Source organism: Carcharodon carcharias, chromosome 28 (genome assembly GCF_017639515.1).
Source record: "Carcharodon carcharias isolate sCarCar2 chromosome 28, sCarCar2.pri, whole genome shotgun sequence".
NCBI lineage: Eukaryota > Metazoa > Chordata > Chondrichthyes > Lamniformes > Lamnidae > Carcharodon > Carcharodon carcharias.
In genome coordinates, this window is record NC_054494.1 from 37,793,105 (window position 1) to 37,810,229 (window position 17,125).

General features: G+C 42.7%; 1 protein-coding gene across 3 annotated transcripts in view; it reads right to left on the reverse strand.

Moving 5' to 3' along the window:
- Nucleotides 1-17,125, reverse strand: part of LOC121270820 (PH and SEC7 domain-containing protein 1-like) — a 149,705-nt gene that overhangs the window by 22,106 nt on the left and 110,474 nt on the right. The window lies entirely within an intron of this gene.

A 17,125-nucleotide genomic window follows, 5' to 3' on the forward strand; every position in this document is an offset into this window, starting at 1 on the left:
CATCATGATGAATAATGAAAATCCTGCAAAAACTTAACTTTATATAGCTTCAGAGTGTCAGCTTGGTTTAGCTACTCTTGCATCAGAGTTAGAAGGTTACACCTTGAAGCTTCAAACCAGGAATTGAGCAACCTGGAATGGCATTACAGTGCAGTATTGAGAGAGGGCCATGTTGTCCTAGATGTTACATTTAGGTGTGATGTTAAACTGGAGGTCATGTCCACTCGAGAACCGAACAGCAATATTATACTGAGGAGATGGTAGGGTTGGTATTCAGGAAGATGTAAAGGACTTTCTTCATTTTTCATCCTAAACATTCTTACAAACAGCATGTGAAACCATGTTGAAATATTGTCGTGAATTTTCCATGGAAACATCTAACCAAGCTTTCAATAACTTTGTTTTATACTGGGACGGGAATTTTCCATTTGCAAATCTCTGCTTAAAGAGCTGCTGAACTTATCCATTCATCACTCTACCCAGTGGAGAATGTTCTTTTAAAAGTGCTTTTCACACACTGAACCAACAGATTCTATACTTGTTTCCTTCACAGCTTCATTCTCCTGGATTTCTGCAACACCATTAGTTTGGCTTGCTTGTATCAAAGGCACTGGCTATCTAAAAATATCACTCAACTTTCCACAAGATTCTGGGTTATTTTTCACTCCCAACCGTTACAGAAAACACACAGGAAACTCTCCGACAAACTCAACCAAGTACAACATTTTTTAATATATTATTCATTTGTGGGATGTGGGCGTCACTGGCTGGGCCAGCATTTATTGCCCATCCCTAATTGCCCTTGAGAAGGTGCTGGTGAGCTGCCTTCTTGAACCGCTGCAGTGCCTGTGGTGTAGGTACACCCATAGTGCTGTTAGGGAGGGAGTTCCAGGATTTTGACCCATGTAATAAAAGGTGTAGGTGTTGTCAGTTAGGACAGTAAAACATAGAAACAGGAGTAAGCCACTTAGTCCCTCAAGCCTGTTCTGCCAAAGATGTTTAACTGAGGGAGGTGGATGTTTGGCCAATAGAGTTGGATATTTGACTGGGCAAGTGGGATTCCAGAACTTGGGAAATGCTACTGCATGAAATGCTTTTTTTTCCATCCTTGCCTATTAAAAGGAATGACAATAATGGCGCAGTCCCCGTTAATGTATATGCATGTGCAGGATACCAAGTTACATTTTATTTTAAAGTCAATCAAGACAAAAGTGCCACATTTGAAAGCATCCCTGCCCCAACTGCTTTGTATAAACAATCTTCATTTTTCTCATGGCTTTAGTCCAAAATTAATTTCCATAAGGCTCTCCTACAGATCCCTGGACACCTCCAAAACACTTTATGGAATAAGTTACAAGTTCATGCTCCAGTGAAGGTGATCTCCATAGAGAAAGATAATGAGTCACTATTATGGTGTACCTAGTCACTTGCTGTCCTCCTGGGAAGAGTCTGTTTTTGGTTTGCTGAACTGGATTTCCACAGAGGACTGGGTGACACAGTTGGTTCGCACACTCTCCCCTTCATCTCTGCAACTGGGATTTGAATTTATTCCAGACTGCTGGGGCAAGTCTTCTGCCTCTGTAGGGATTCTCAGCTGAAAATAATTGGGCAGTCTCAACACAGTGGGGTGTGGGTCACAGTAGAAATATTCTCGAAATACAGCACAAGTGGACACCAAATTGCCCTCTGTGTGGTGTATCAAGTTTCACCCTGGTGGTCTTATGTGGTGGAGAGGGACACTTTAGGACGAAGTCCTGTGTTTGGCTTTTTATTGCACGCACATCTGCAATTTTGCTAAGAAGTAGAGTAAGTCACTACAAATAGTGAACAATGGAAGTCACCCTCCATTCACAGGATAAAATGCAAGGAGCTTGACATGGCACCCAACCCCCCTGTTGTACTTGGCATGGTGCAGCTCAATGCTGACCCTTGGCCGAGTCATGTGAAAAATATTCCATGCCCCAATCACCGATGTTCAAGTCCTCCTTGAGTTTTTGCTGCATTTTGATTGGTGCCCTTTATAAAAGACACTGAAACAATCACTGACAACACACATTTTTTTCATCTTGCTGTTGAATTAGACACATTACTCAACCTCACTGAAACATCACAGCCTTTGGCAAAAGCAGCAATGTTTTTAGAGAGCTAAGCGAGACACTGTAACAACATAGCATGAGGTCTAACATAATAAAGTCTTCAATATGTCACACAATGCTTTATTGGGCTCCCTACTGGTTGAAAACCCCAAAACAGAAACATCCAGATTAAGCCAAACGAACCAGCCAAAGTTTACATTAAATATCACCGTAGCTCCACTTACTGTAAACTCTGGCACAGAAACGGGATGAATTTTTTCACAGCTTGTTGTTTTGGAAAACCCAGTTGCTGTTTTGGAAAAAGTTGGTGTAAACTCCAGTTTACGTATGAACATATTTCCAGTGGCATTATAGAAATAGGAGGAGGTCATTCAGCACCTCAAGCCTGTTCGAGCCAAATGAGATTTGGTACCTCAACTCCATTGACTTACCTTGGCTGTGTGACCCTTAATGTCCTTAGCTAGCGAAAAAGGTAATCAATCTCAAGATTTAAAATCTTAAATTGAGCTAGCATCTGCAGTGTTTCATGAGAGAGAGTTCCACACTGCTACCACCATTCGTGAGAGTGGTAGAGGGCTCAAAGGAAGTCACTGCAGATTACATAGGACATATGGGCCTGTTCCTCTGCTTCTCAGCCCAACCAGTCTATGCTGGTGTTCATGTTCCACTTGAGCATCCTCCCATCTTTCACCATCTCAATCTACCATCATTTCCCTCTATTCCTTCTCCCTCATATGACCGTCTAGCTTCCCCTTAAATGCATCTACACTATTCGCTACAGCCACTCCCTGTGATAGCAAGTTCCATGTTCTCAGCACTCACTGTGTAAACAAGTTACCTTGGAATTCCCTATTGGATTTCTTGGTGACTATCTTATATTGACGGCCTCTAGTTCTGCTCTTCCCCACAAGAGCAAACATTCTCTCTGTATCTACTTGAACAAAATCTTTCCGAATTTTAAAGACCTCTCTTAGGCCACCCATCAGCCTTCCTTTTTCAAGAGAGAAGTGACCCTTATATGTAAACCCATGCATTATTCTGATATTGTCCTTGTAAGTTTTCTCTGCACCCTCTCCAGTGCCTCTATATCCTTTTTCATAATGTGCTGATCCAAACTGCACACAGTACTAAGATGTTACCTGTTTATCTATAGCATCTAATCACATTAAACTGCCAAAGTGCTTCATGCAATGAACTACTTGGGAACAATGTGACTTGTGTAGCCAAATGTGGCAGTCACATCCCAGTTAATGAATGACCAACATTCAGCCATTCCATTTGGTCACAGCTGATCTGCAGCTCAGCTCCAACACCTGTTTTTGCTCCATATTCCTTGACATCCTAATGAAACAGGAGCAAATATATTTCCCATTGACACCAGTGACTAGTTGTTCTACTGGTACAATCTTGGATCAGGACTATGGTGATCTGCACTCTGATTTTTCCCCTCCCGGTATCATAACCAAGATGGTGAATGCAATTTAAATCATTATCAAATGGAAAAGGGGGAAGGTAATAAATAAACAAGTGCCAATTCATGTCTACGCAATAAACCTCCAGGTAACCATCTGAATGGGTCACTGTATACTCTGAATAGTGAACAGCCCACTGAGCACAAACACTTGGAACAACAGAGGAAGAACTGAAAGGGACGGTGAATGAGAGTGAGTGAATTCAACATAAAATCAGCCACAGAAAGTGAAATAGAGAGAAAGAAATATTGGGTTAAGAGAGTAAAGGGACAGAAAGGGAAAGTAAAAATAACACAAAATTTGACACTTCTAAACTAAAATAATCCTAAAATAATTCATGGCCTGAAGGAATGAATCTCCCATGTTTCCAGTTGTGGTGAGAAAAGCTGACTGGCAATCATTAACCATTATCACATCATTGAGGGCTAGTTACTAGTTTGAACTTTTCCGTGACGAATTTAATGGCTATTTAATGTGCAAAGCCAATAGCTTCATGTGAATCATGGACAGAGCTTGGCCTAAATAGCCAAGTGGTTATGGTACTGGGTTTGTAACCCCAAGATCAAGAGTTCAAATCTCACAATGGGAAACTATGAAACAATGTAACTTCATCTGAAACAGATGGAAACAGGTTTACTCAAAAGAGTATCAAGAGTTCAAATCTCACAATGGCAAACTATGAAACATGTAACTTCATCTGAAACAGATGGAAACGGGTTTGTACTCAAAAGAGTTACATGGATTTGGGCTTGGCCTAAATAGCCAAGTGGTAATGGTACTAGGCTTGTAACCCTAAGATCAAGAGTTCAAATCTCACAATAGCAAACTATGAAAAAAATAATGTAACTTCATCTGAAACAGATGGAAACGGGTTTGTACTTGGAAGAGTTGAATCATGGACAGGTTAAACATGAGTTGCCACTTCCGGCAACCTAAAAGCGAAGTGGGACAAAGCAGTCAGCAACTTGCGGTGATCTGCAATTCACAGGTATCGCAAATTGCAGGTCAATATGTGCGTTAATAACACCTTGGTGTCGTTCAGAGGCTGTTAATTTTTCAACAAAATCTAGCCCATTGGGGGGGGGGGGGGTACAGAAAGCCACCGACTATAACTCTCCCACGTCACATCTCGAACTAGCTGCAAGTGCCACAAGCAAAAGCAACAATCTGAGGGAAAGGAGTATAATGTGAATGGGCGTGCACTGCACCCAGCAGACCAGTGGAGCTGAATGGAGACTGTGACTGAATCCCGGGGTTGAGATCACAGTTACTGACCGACTGGGTTGTGCTCTTGCGAAAGCCCAGGAATTCAACAACCGCCTGGGATGCTGCAAGGAATTACTACTGCTGCTGTGCTGCATACAGGCAGAGTAAACAGAAGGTTAAAGCAGAAATCACAACAGTTCCCAGGGCGGAACTGAAGCTACTATCCCGGGCTCTGGAACTTCAGTGATTTTCAGCTGCGGTCCCATAATAGTTTCTGCCCTTTTTAATATTATGCTGCAATGCAGCAAAAACAAAGCAGGCGATCGCCCGTGCCTGAATTTCCTCTACTTGGGCGCCCCTCTCCCGGAAGCCCACCTGCGCCGCTTCAACGCCCGCAGCACGATTGGCGCAAAAGGGGGTGGGCTGGGGGGAGGGGGTGGAAAACAGTTCCAAATTCCCCAACTTCTGACTTTTCTGCGATCCTAATTGAATACACGTCCAGATTTAATAAAACCAGGAGCTGGTCAAACACACACACACGGGATAGAGAATGTGACTGGCATAATAGTTTGAAGTTTCCCAATTTCCTTACATTTCTGTTCACAGTTGCGCCCCTTTCAAAACAAGAGGCACGAAAGCGCTTTTAAAATTGCAGCCCCATCGGGTTTAATGAGAGAAAGAGAGGGAAAAAAAATCCATCGGCTAATGGTGCAAATTTGCCCAAGTCTCCCTCTTACGCCGACCTTACCTTCTGTTTACTCTGCAGTTTCGCTACGCCCTGAGTTCTCAGGGATTTCGACCGCTGCGGCGGGCGGTACCGAGCGGCGTGAGCACCGCAGTAATCCCGGTTGTAGCGGGCAGACGCTGCCGTGCGGGGCCGCAGATTCTCGCCGGTGTGGACGCTATTCAGTCCGATCATGCTTCGTTCTGGCAGGAGACTTTGACAATAGATGCACACGGCAACACTCGGGCTGCCAGGAGCTGACTGCACACGCACGCACAGCAATTGCACGGCGCAGAGCAGAGTTATAGCAGATCTACACCAACCGATCAATAGCCTCTGGTTGGGACTGATAGTAAATTAACATGCAAACCCAGGCTTTGCCTGATCATAAAAACAGCTCACCCCGCAACACCCCCCCCCCCACCCTTTTCCTTATACAAGCAGCATGGGTGATGCTGTGGGGAGGATCCTGTCACCTATTCCTCACTGATATTAGTGACTGTGCAGTAGTGTTTAGTAGGCGTTGAGTGTTTCCAATGTCAGACACAAATGTCAGCTCCTAATTAGCACTGTGGGCAATGCTCAGAGCTTCAATAGAGAAACATCTGGTTATATACGTAGGTTGGGTTTTTTTTTTAAATATTTAAAAAAAAACATAGATTTACAAGTGATGTGCTTTCATTAATCTTAATTATCAGGCATGCTCACATTCCATGCCACCCGGTGCTAACCTCCACCACACACTGAGAAGGGTATCTTATCAGCCAACCCACACCACCCAACCTCCCCATGCTACAACTCAAAGCTGTCAGACACTGGCACAGTAGGCGATGCGATTAGCAGCCCTGAACCTCACCCCTTCCCCACCCCCCCCCCCCCCACCCCCCGGCTCCCACCTTTAACTGGTCCTCAATGCTTTCCCCAATCCCAGGAATTCTGTGTCCCTCAGCCGCAGTGTTCCATGAGTAATGCACCCCAGAGGGAACGCACAGCATACCGAACTATACAAGCCACAAACCAACCCAAGTATAATGCATGCTACACCGTGCATGATATACACTCTGCCACACACACTATCCAAAATATGGACACAACACCAGAGTGAGCATGTTTTATTCTAGAGTTTGCATTTCAGGGATCTCACCTTTTGAAACGTTAACTTGGTTTCCCTCTGCACAGCCTGACCTGCTGAGGTTTTCCAGCATCTTCTGCAGTATTTTGCCTTTGTGTGCTTTATTCTAGGCCAGGTACACTGTATTGTGACCATGCTCGCTGTATACTGGCACATTCATTGGTGTCACATGGCACAGATTTCTTTTTATAATTATTGCGGTTGTCGTAAAGAACAAGAGGCTGAAATTCCCTGTGCCGCTGGCTCCTGCCAGCTATCGTTGGAGGCCTGGCTAGAAACAGAAAGGTTTACAGCACAGGAAGAGGCAATTTGGCCCATCGTGTCCAGGCTGTCCAAAAAGGAGTGATCCATCCTAATCCCACTTTGCATCTCTCGGTCCATAGTCCAGTGGGCTAGAGCACTTCAACTGTATATCCAAGTGTTTTTTAAATGGAATGTGGCTTTCTGTCTCCACCACCCTTTCAGGCAGCGTAGACCCCCAGCACCCTCTGGATGAAAAAAAACAACTCTTCTCTAATCCTTCTGCCAACTACTTTAAATCTATGAGCCCTGGTCATTGAACTGGCTGCTAAGGGGAACAAAAATAGAAAATGCTAGAAAAATTCAGCAGGTCTGGCAGCATCTGTGGAGAGAGAAACAGAGTTAACATTTCAAGTCCGTATGACACGGTCTCTCTCTCCACGGATGCTGTCAGACCTCCTGAGTTTTTCCAGCATTATCTGTTTTTGTTTCAGATTTCCAGCATCCGCAATATTTTGCTTTTGTCTGCTAAGGGGAATAGGTCCTCCCTATCCACGGTGCTGGGAATACTTTTGGGAATCTCTGATTATCTGTAAAGGTTATCTGTTGGCCAAAGACACTAAGAGAGGTCCTTAATCCTCAAACATTACCTTGGGATGTTTAACATTTGCTTGAATAGGCAGGATATCAGTTTAACATTTCACCCAAAAGATCGCACCCTTTGACAATGCAGCAGTCCCTCGGTAAAGCACTGGATTATGAGCTTGAACCCATAATCTCTTTTCTTGGAGGCAAGATTGCAACCCACTGAACAAGCACCTATCTAATACACACTGCAGCTCCAGCTCAGTTAGGCCCATGAGGCTGTCAACCAGATAATAAAACTCAGAGATTAGTAACGTAAGTTCTGAAATCAAATGACACTTAAGAGTTGGGTCTTGGAGGTCACAGGGATAATTTGGAATTTCTCCTCTCCAAAGTTAGATCTGTCGTAAATTCGGCAAAATGGATGATAATGATGAAAATTGGTCATCAATCATTGAAGTGACTGGTCTCATTGGATTGAATAGCCTTTAGATCACACAGCACATTCTATCAAGCCTGCATAGAAATTGTAATGAGGCTAGGTCTGATTGCACAGCATAGGCCTATTGAAAGTGCAGTCATGGCAACATCAGTGGAACATAACATTCCGAGACAGTGAACCATAGAAAAGTATTGAAGTATGAGATTTAATTTTAAAAATGCATTTTTTGCTGGTTTCCTGACTGCGTACATCAATCGCACTCTGAACTACGGTAGGAGAGGGAGCTTTAAATTGAAGACATAAGTTCCAAAATTATTTTATTAATTTTAAATCTCCTGTTCATTGGTAGCTAGGGAAATATTTGCTGTACTAGTTCGTTATTATGGGATTTTCTGAAAGGAACGCATCTGTCGGAACTTAAGGAAAGTATTTTGTTTTTCCCAAGTATGGATGGAAACTTACCCTCAACTCTCAAGAGTGTTAATGAACATAGCAACCCTGTGCTGTGACGCTGCTATTTAAGTTAGTTTGCAGAGCTGATTCGGAAATAAGTGCATCAGAAAATAATCAAGTGTCCCAGGTCACCTGCGCTGAGTTTAACTTTAGAATAAGGCTCGTGAACTCATGTGTGAAATAGAAAATGGTCACATCTGGTGAAAATGAGCAATGTGTGATTATACAACATTTAAACCAGAAACTTTCAAAGTGCGACCTACGGATTTGGGATCTGCATTGGAACCCTTGGCCAAAGTCCCATCAACCTAGGGAACCCAATTCTGCGCCCATATTTTCTTTTTATGCATTTTTGTAAATTTCCTGACAAGCAGCATGCTATTTTCTTGATAAGAACATGCACAGCATTGATAGGTCTGGTTTAATTTCGCTAGCTGATGGACTTCAGAACAGATGTTAGACCAGAACTCAAGGGGACACGGTGGTATAATGTTAATATCACTAAACCTGTAATCCAAGACTCAGGCTAATGCTCTGGGGAGATGGATTCAAATCCCACCCCAGCTACTGGTAGCAATTAAATTGAATCTGATTAATTAAAAAATAATTATTTAAAAATTGAAACTAACAAAAAAAAAATTTGGTTCCCTTTGTACAAGGGAGGAAATCAATTTTCCTGATCTGGCCCATGTGTGACTCCCAACCTAACACATTGTGGTTGACTTTCAACTGTCCTCTGAAATGAGCTAGCAAGCCACTCAGTTGTAGCAGTTGGGGATGGGTAACAAATGCTGGACTTGCCAATGACACCTGCGTCCCATGAAAAAGTAAAAATTAATGTCCCTGGGAGTGCTTCAGGATGTCTGCTGAGATTCGCAATAAGTCACTGGGAGTGTGTCCATATTTGTATGCAGCCCCTGCAAGTAGGTCCCTATCTGGGGATAGTTTTTCCACTTAGGAAAGTTTGAAAACAATGGTCTTAGATAACTCCAAATCTATTGTTTGTACTTTGAAAACAAAAGGAAACATCTTTTATTTTCCAGGACATGGAAGATTGGTCCCATTGGTAGTTAGAATCAAGCTGCCTACTCTCTTAGCATGTTTGCGTATGAATCATCACTTCACCCAAAACAATTTTCTTGGGGGAAGAGCTACCCAGTCAGCGGGGAGTCAGCAGGGAGTGGGAGAGGAAGAGGGACACACTGATTAATGACCCACTATCGACATGCAGAGGCATAAACACAAGAACAAAATCAAAGCCTCCAGAGACGTAACTCCTCCCTCAGGTACACCTGAGAGATCCCTCTACGTCACAGGTATCCTTATGCTGGTGAACCCTCATCCTAAGCAACAGCAAACAGATCCGGCTGAGGCGCCTGTTAAGCTGCACCTGCAAATTATCGTCTCACCCCCTCCCATTAGACATGATACCCCTAGGCGGTGCAGTCAATCACAAAGCCCCCTCAAGTCTGAAGGAAGAGGATGCAAGATGGAACATGCCTGTGCCATTTCCTCTGTAATTTTCTCCAGTTAAACTATATAATTACGAATGAGCTGATAGGCTCAAAAAGCAATTTTCAAAGCTAAGGGGATACGAACATATGCACAAACAAATTAGGAGCAGGACTAGGCCATTCAGCCCCTCGAGCCTGCTCCACAACTTGAGAAAATCATGGCTGATCCAATTGTGGCTCAGCTCCACTTTCCTGTCTAGCCCCTATACCCTGTTGTTGGTCTTCATCTCAATGGGGCTGGAAGACCATGATGCCTGCCTGGTGCCAAGGTTAAGAACACCTCCTCAGGGCTGGAAAGGAACTGGGACAGGAAGGATCCATTTGTCATGGTCCACGTGGGTACCAACGACATAGATAGGGCTAGGAAAGAGGTTCTTCATTGGGAGATAGGGCTAGGAAAGAGGTTCTTCATTGGGAGATAGGGCTAGGAAAGAGGTTCTTCATTGGGAGATAGGGCTAGGAAAGAGGTTCTTCATTGGAAGTATGAGCAGCTAGGGGCTAAATTGAAAAGCAAAACAACAAGGGTAATAATCTCTGGATTACTAACTGAGCCACAAGCAAATTGGCATAAGCTAGATAAGATTGGAGAGTTAAAGGCATGGCTCAAAAATTGGTGTGGGAGAAATAGGTTTCGATTCGTGAGATTTCGATTTGTGGAACACTGGTACCATTATTAGGGAAAGAGGGAGCTGTACCATTGGGACAGTCTTCACTTGAACCATGCAGGGACCAGTGTACTGGCAAATCTTATAACTAAGACTGCAGAGAAGTCTTCAAACTAAGTAGTTGGTGGTGGGGGTAGGGGTCGGGTTCATGAGCTGAGAGACTTGAAAGGTTAAAAAGAAAGGACAAGGAAATAGTTCAGGGTAACGATGCAGGTAATGGTAACTAGAGAATGACAGGAAGGGACAGAGCATACAAATGTAAGAGTGCACCAGCAAATACTGTAAGGCAAAATGGTAAAAAGACTGAATTAAAGGCGGTTTATCCCAATGCACTCAGCATTTGTCACAAGATGGATAAACTGATAGCACAGTTACTCAAATGAGTATGATGTGAGACATGGTTGCAAAGTGACCACGGCTGGGATCTGAATATACAAGGGTATTTGACATTTTAGAAAGGCAGGAAGAAAGGAAAAAGAAGTGGGGTAGCTCTGTTAATAAAGGATGAGATCAGTCAAGTAGTGGGAAATGATCTTGGTTCAGAGGATCAAAATATAGAATCAGTTTAGGTGAAGATAAGAGATAGCAAAGGAATGAAGTCACTGGTAGGAGTGGCTTATAAGCCCCCTGACAGTAGCTACACTGCAGGATAGAGTATAAATCATGAAATAATTTTTTTGAGCAAAGGTACTGTAATAATCATGGGAGATTTTAATCTTCTTTTAGATTGGATGAATAAAATTGGCAAAGGTAGCCTGGAGGATGAGTTCATAGTGTGTGTTCGGGACAGTTTCTTAGAATAATACATTCTAACCAGATAACAGGCTGTTTTAGACTTGGCTATGTGCTATGAGACAGGGTTAATTCATGACCACATAGTAAAGGATCCTCTAGGTAAGAGTGATCATAACATGAAAGATTTTCACACACTTTCAGGATGAGAAATCTGTGTCTGAAACTAGTGTCCTAAAATTAAGACAATTACAAAGGTATGAAGACAGAGTTGGCCAAAGTGGAATTGGAAAGCAGGTTAGAAGACTGCAGAGAAATAGTGGTAGACAGATAAGGAGATATTTAATAACTCTCACCAAAAATATATTCCATTGAGAAAGAAGGACTACAAAAAGGATGCTGTGGCTAACTGAAGAGGTTAGAGATGATATCAAATTCAAAGAAAAGATGTACAATGCTGCAAAGGATTAGTGTTAACTCAAAAGATTGGGAACATTTTAAAAAGCAGCAAAGGGTAACTAAAAAAATCAAGATGGAATATGACAGAAAGAAATATAAAAACAGTGAAAGCTTCTACAAGTATATAATAATGAAAAGAGTGGCTAAAGTTAGTGTTGATCCATTAGAGGGTGAGACTGGACAATTAATAATGGCAAGCAAAGAAACGGCACGGAATTTGAACAAGTATCTTGTATCTATCTTCACAGTAGAAGATACAAAAATCATCCCAAGAATAGTAGAGAAGTAGGGTGCAAAAGGGAGGGAGGAACTTAAAACAATCATGGTCACTGGAGTGCCAGTGAAAAGTCATTGCTCTCAGGGGAGAGGAACAAAGGGATAGAAATAAACTATAATGGGAGCAAATGAAAGATTAAGATTTGCATTGCCTAAAGCAGGCTATGGTGCAGCTGAAATATGCCTCTCTCGGGTCCAGTGATGCATTTGTGCTTCAATCCTGAGGCTGGCAGTAGCCCCAAACCCTGTGACATTTGTGAAGGGAAACAAGGAGATGGTGGTTGTTGCTCCTCCAGCCACTGGAGGCAGTGCCACTGAATCAGAGCATCAATCAATACGCTGGGCCAAAGCTTCAATTTTGTGCAGGCCAATAAGAAATAACTTTGCAGCACACCTTATTACATCATCAAGACAGCCCAACTAGCCTTTCAACCAATGAATATACTTTCTTTTTGGAGGACAATTGCTGTTGTTATGTAGGCAAACTTGGCAAGATCCCACAAATAACAAATGAGATGAATGTGTTGGCTGCATCTGTAGAGGAAAGAATCTTGGTCAAGACATGAGGACAATTCATTCTACTTGGAATACAATACTGCTAAGGGATCTCTTACATCGATCTGAACAATGTGATGGAACTTTAGTACAGTGTCTTATCTCAACAGTGCTGCACTCCTTCAATACTGCACCAGAATGTCAGCCACGATTATGTACCCAGATCCTGGAGAGGGGCTTGATGTCTCAAAATCTCAGTTCAGCAACCCAGCTGCGCCAGCAGTATTGTTTCAGCATTGCTGCCAGCGTTTTGCCAGCAGAGAGAAGCAGACCACTTTCAGAACAGTGGCACATTGCAGAACTGTGTCCATTGCAAGGGATTGAGAAACCTGTTCCTCTTGCCTGGTGTTTGAGAATTAACTTTAGTTAAGGTAACTCAAACACGGCACGGCATTGGCTCTACTGCTCTACGCCGCCTCTCCTGGTTCCTTACACTGCACTGGTCTTAAACACATTGAGATCATTCTTTCCACTAGTACCTAGCTTTAAAATTCAAAACAGTATGTTGCAAGTCCCCTAGGGTACTGCAGCACCTTGTGAATAGCACACTTTGTCAGAGGACACAAACACATGAATCTAGTAACAGAGGAGATGTTGGATGAGAAAAGACCAAGGCGTATCTACTTCAACTTCTACCATCCTGGTGGTTGCAATCTACAATGAAAACTGAACTATTGAATGATTTGAATCAATCTCTGTCAACTAATTTACAACAGACTCAGACTTGAGGCAAAGAAAGCTTTTGGAGAAATATAGAGTTGTCTGTTCCTCCCAAGCGCGTTACACTTACCATGTCTTAAATTGTTAATATACAGTATCTCAAAACCAGGAGCCAGGGGGGATATTGTTCATTTATTTTTCGCTTATTTCATGCAGCATGTTTTTTTCTTTATTCTTTCAAGGATGTTGCTGGAATGTTCAGCATTTGTTGCCCATCCCTAATTGCCCTTGAATTGAGTGGCATGCTCAGCAATTTCAGAGGGCAATTAAGAGTCAACCACATTGCTCTGGGTCTGGAGTCATATGTAGGCCAGACCAGGTAAGGATGGCAGATTTCCTTCCTTAAAAGACATTGGTGAACCAGATGGATTTCTACGACAATTGACAATCACAAAACCACAACTGTTACAGCGTAGAAGGAGACCATTCGTCTCATCGTGTCTGCACTTGCTCTCTGAATGAGCAATTCACCTAGTGCCATTCTCCCGCCTTCCGCCTTCTCCCCATAACCCTGCACATTCTTCCTCTTCAGAGAACAGTCTAATTCCCTTCTGAATTTTTCAGTTGAACCTGCCTTTACCATAGTCTCAGGCAGCGCATTCCAGACCTTAACCACTGGCGATGTGAAAAAGTTTTTTTCTCATCTCGCTGTTGTTTATTTTGCCAATTATTTTAAATCTGTGCCCTCTTGTTCTCCGTCCTTCCACAAGTGGGAACAGTTTCTTCCTGTGCGGGCTCCTCATGACTTTGAACACCTCTATCAAATCTCCTCTCAGTCCTCTTTCCTCCAAGGAAACAGTCCCAACTTCTCCAATCTATCTTCATAACTGAAATTCCTCATCCCTGGAACCATTCTCGTGAATCTTTTCTGCACTCTCTCCAATACCTTCACATCCATCCTAAAGTGTGGCACCCAGAACTGGACACAATTCTCCAGCTGAGGCCGAATTAGTGTTTTATACAAGTTCAACATAACCTCCTTGCTCTTGTCCTCTATGCCTCTATTAATAAAGCCGAGGATACTGTGTGCTTTACTAGTCACTCTCTCAACCTGTCCTGACACCTTCAATGACTTATTTTTCTACCCTTAATGTCACCTATTAGCACATTCCTTAGATAATATCACCACCATCAACACCTCTTTGTCCTTTTGTCTATGACATCTTTTGGCTATCTCCACCTATCACTGGCCCTCTATCCAGCTCTACTTGTCCCACCCCCCCTTAAACTAGCTTATATTTCACCTCTCTTCTATTTTTCTTTAGTTCTGTTGAAGAGTCATACGGATTCGAAACGTTAACTGTGTTCCTCTCCGCAGATGCTGTCAGACCTGCTGAGTTTTTCCAGGTATTTTTATTTTTGTTTTTGATTTCCAGCATCTGCAGTTTTTTGCTTTTGACTTATTTTATACTGTTTCCCCATGTTCTTCCTGCCAAAATGAATCACTTCACATTTCTCCACACTGAACTTCATCTGCCACCTGTCCACCCATTCCACCAACTTCTCTATGTTCTTTTGAACTTCTATATTATCTTCCTCACAGTTCACAAAATGCTTCCAAGTTTCATATCATCAACAAAATTTTGAAATTGTGCCCTGTACACCAAAGTCTAGGTCACTAATCCCGGTCAGGAAAATCAAGGGTCCCAACACTGACCCCTGGGGAACTCCACTACGCATCTTCCTCCAGCCTGAAAAACATCCATTAGCCACTACTGTCTGTTTCCTGTCACTCAGCCAATTTTGTATCCATGTCCCTTTTATTCCATGAGCTATAACTTTGCTCACAAGTCTGTCGGGCGGCATTGTATCAAATGACTTTTGGAAGTCCATGTACACACATCAGTACCCTCATCAACCCTCTCTGTTACCTCTTCAAAAAAACTCTGGTAAATTAGTTAAACACGATTTTCCCTTATGAAATCCATGCTCGCTCTCTTTAATTAGCCTACATTTGTCCATGTGACTATGAGTTTTGTCCCCAATTATAGATTCTAGAAGTTTCCCCACTGAAACTAAACTGACTGGCCTGTAGTTGCTGGGCTTAGCTTTACACCCTTTTTGAACAAGGGTGTAACATTTGCAATTCTCCAGCCCTCTGGCACTTACCTCCAAATCTAAGGAGGACTGAAAATTAAGGCCAGTGCCTCCATACTTTCCGCTCTCTCTTCCCTCAGTAACCTTGGCTGCATCCCATCCGGTCTTGGTGCCTTATCAACTTTTGAGTACTGACAGCTTATCTCCTCCCTTTCAATTTTAAATCCTTCTAGTGTCTGAATGACCTCCTCTTTCACCAAGGCCTGGGTAGCATCTATTTCCTTGGTAAAGACAGGAGTAAAGTATTCATTTAATACCCCATATCTCGACTTATGCCCTCTACCTCCATTCATAAGTCCCATTTTTGGTCCTTAGTTGGCCCTACTCTTCCTTTTACCACTCTTTTACTATTTATATGCTTATAAAAGACTTTGGGATTCCCTCTTATGTTAGCTGCCAGTCTCTTTTCATATTCCCTCTTTGCTTCTTTTATTTGCTTTTTTCACCTCCCTTTTGAAAATTCAATATTCAGCCTGGTTCTCAGTTGTACTTTCCACCTGGCATCTGACATAAGCACACTTTTTTTCTTTTCTTAATTTCTCTCTCATTTGCTCAGCCTACCTTTCCCTTTCAAGGGAATATGTTTTGACTGTGACCAAAATACCTCTTCTTCAAAGGTTGCACATTGTGCAGCTACTGCTTTTCCCGCCAACCTCTGGCTCCAATTAATTCGGCCCAGATCCGGTCTTGCCCCATTGAAGTTGGCTTTCTCCCTGTTAATTATGCTTACTCTGGATCATTCCGGGTGCTTTTCCATAGTCAGACTAAACCTATAGCTCCACAGTCACCATTACTGAGGCTAGCTTTCAATTCCAGATTTTATTAATTAAATTTAAATTCCACCATCCATGATGGGATTTGAACCCATGTCACCAGAGCATTAGCCTGGGCCTCTGCATCACCAGTTTAGTGACATTACCACAATGATGCAGCTCAATTCCTTTCTCCCCCATATACTTATTTAGCATCTCCTTAACCGTATTTATGCTATTTGACACAACGGTCAATGTGGCAGTGTGTTCCACATTCACAACTCTTCGAATAAAGATTGTTTTCCCGAATGTTTCCTGAATTCCTTTTTGGATTTACCAGCAACTGCCTTATGCTTATGATCTCTAATTTTGGATTTGCTTGCTTGGGAGAGGGTGGTGTAGTGGCAGACGGTGGCTTAGTTGTAATGTCACTGGGCCAGTAATCCTGAGGCCCAAGTTAAAGGTCTGGGGACACATATTCAAATCCTACCATGATGGATGGTGGAATATGAATTCAACTAATTATTCTGGCTTTGAAAACTAGGTTCAGTAACGGTGACCATGAAGCTATCAATTGTCATAAAAACCCATCTGGTTCACTAATGTCCTTTAGAGAAGGAAATCTGCCATCCTTACCTGGTCTGGCCCACATGTGACTCTAGACCCACAGCAATGTGGTTGACTCTTAACTGTTCTCTGCAATGGTCTAGCAAGTCACTCAGTTGTACTGGACTGGTGGTTCAAGAAGACGGCACACCATCACCTTCTCAAGGGCAAGTAACATTGGGTAACAAATGCTGGCCTTGCCTGCAACACCCACATGGGTAACGTGTCCTCAGTACCCAAAATGTGACTACCCCAACTATAACAGAGGTTTAAAAAGTGGAAAAGATTTGTTTCCGTTTATCCTATCGACTCCCTTCATTTAAAATCCAATATTCAATTTGTGAGTGCAATAAAATTGGGAGTTGACTTATTCACTCACCATAAGGTTCCTGACAACAG